Source organism: Gavialis gangeticus, unplaced genomic scaffold (genome assembly GCF_001723915.1).
Source record: "Gavialis gangeticus isolate Ggan-Ray unplaced genomic scaffold, GavGan_comp1, whole genome shotgun sequence".
NCBI lineage: Eukaryota > Metazoa > Chordata > Crocodylia > Gavialidae > Gavialis > Gavialis gangeticus.
The window spans coordinates 17883127-17885373 of record NW_017729031.1 but is presented as its reverse complement, the minus strand read 5'-3'; the positions used below and the strand labels follow the sequence as shown (position 1 = coordinate 17885373).

The 2247-nt window shown below is 47.9% G+C and overlaps 1 protein-coding gene across 1 annotated transcript in view; it reads right to left on the bottom strand.

Moving 5' to 3' along the window:
- LOC109301348 (von Willebrand factor D and EGF domain-containing protein-like) overlaps nucleotides 1–2247 on the bottom strand; it is a 451201-nt gene that overhangs the window by 385124 nt on the left and 63830 nt on the right. The window lies entirely within an intron of this gene.

Below are 2247 nucleotides of genomic sequence, written 5' to 3'. Positions count from 1 at the left end.
GTTTCTAAGCTTGCAGGTTCCTCACTCTTAGCCTACTTAGTGAAGCAAGCAACAATAGATGACTCCTCAAGCTTCCTTTGAACAACCTGGTGTTACCTTGGACAAACTGAACATGGTAAAGCACACTCTACAAAGCATCACTCTGTAAGAAGTTAAAAAGCATTACCCATAGACTCTATCTAATTCCCACTTGAATCTAAAGGGGACTTTCTATTTACTTTATTGACCCAATGGAGCTGAAGCAAACCTTGTCACCCCCAAATTGATTAATTTTGTGCCTTGTTGGAGCAGTTAGACATTGGTGTAGTTGAAATCAAGTTGCATGGACAAAGACTGCAAATTACGCGAGTATCATAAATAATCAGTCACTTAGTAGACGGTGACTGTCTAACCTAATGGTTACGACACTCTCACCTAGACAGAGGAAATCTCTACCCCAGTGATTATTTAAGGATTTCATACCAAGTGGAACGTATTCAACAGAGAGGACTTGGAGAATCCCTTTCCTTTCTAACCCAGAATCCCCCATGGCCTGGTGGGTAGAGTATTTTCCTGGGAGGGGGGGTCATATTCCCTCGTGGCACAGAAGGAAACTGAACCTCTATCTACTCATAACTTCGGAGCTACCAGATAAAAGGGGATGCCCCCCTTTCTAGCCTTGCTTTGAAAGTACTGACTCGGGTTCCTGCCTTCAGGAGAGTGATCACAGTTGTGAATCCAAAGTTCAAATGGGCCCCTTCCTCCTGATCAGAGCATGGAGTTAGGTGCCCAAGTCCATAAAAGGGGGATGGCCTACACCCTGTTATTGACATTTCTTAATACCTAGTTTAACAGCTTCCCACTCAACATGCTGGCCTCCTTGGAGCCTGTTCTTAGGTGCATATTTTCCCTCATACCTTGTATAAGGGGCATAGGCATGTGACTCTGGGTTATGAAGTGCAGTAGGCAGTAGGCTGCCTAAAAGCAAGGGGCTGCAATGCCCTAAGTTCCCCTTGGGAATCCAGCAATAAGAGCCTACAAGGTGGGAGGCAAGATAGCACTGAGGCATTGGTGATGGGTAGGGGGTGCACACAGTTGCACATGTACCCCCTGAGACTGGCTGCTGCCAGCAAGTTCTGCAGGTAGTTGCTGCTCATCCCCCCCCCGCCATTCCATAATGCGTGGAGTTTTTAATTTATACTCAAATAACTAAATTGTAGCTTGACCTGCAAGTCTGACTTGGGAAGAAGAGCCAAGAGTATACAAGTAATTTCCTCTGTATCTTTCTCAACATAACCTTGGCTTGCCTGAAGCATTCTGTCAGATCTGTTCTTTATAGGCAGGGTGCCTCCAGGATCTTTTACTTGGCTATTGGAGTTCCACTAGACCATCCTTTCTCTCAGGATTTATGATCTACTGTAACAGGATGGCATCTGAGGGCAACCATGAAGTGACTGTCTTGATTTTGTCTGTCTTTTGCTCCAGTCTCTTAGGGTCTCACCCTTCTTCCTTTCCTGCCATTCCTTGGTGTTAAAGGTAATGAGGGTAGGCAGCCCTCAGAGGCTGGTGAACCCAGGGTGCTCTGTCTTTCTCCACTTGGTTCTTCTCTGGGCCCCAACTTGGCCCACCTGAATTGTTGCTCAGACCCTGGCACATAGAGTCTCTCTCTTTCTCTTTCTCTGTCTCTTTCTCCTGACCTAGGGATCCTTGGGTCCTACCTGCCCTAAGGGCTGAATTCATGGCCTTCTTCCCGTACAGTCATGTTCCTATCTTGCAGATGTTACTCTGTCCATAGTTTGATCCTTTTTTACAAGACTCGGTCCTTTTGGATTTACCCTCCCTTGTCTCTGGCTTCCAACCTTGGTCTACTGATTCAGACCCAGCACTCAGCCTCATCCCTCCGTGTCTCTGGGCTCCATATTCATGTCTTGCATCTTATGTCCCTGACCCAGGGCAAGGCTGGTCTCATTTTGGCTCAGCCCCTTTGGCATCTGTGACCCATGGTAAGGCCCCTCTCAGTTCAGCTCATCCTTTTTGGTGTACCAGACCAAAGACGAGGCTGATCTTGGTTCAGCTCAGCCTCCCACCCCAGTGTTTCTGACTCAGAACAAGGCTGCCCTCAGTTCTACTTCTTTCTAGAGTGTTTGGGCTTCTGCCCCATGCAGCCCACCAGGTCCCTGACCCTAGAAGGACTCTATGCTGGGTGCCCCTGCTACATCCCTGTGACCTCCAATCCACTCCCTACCAGGCACCAATCCACCCACTACC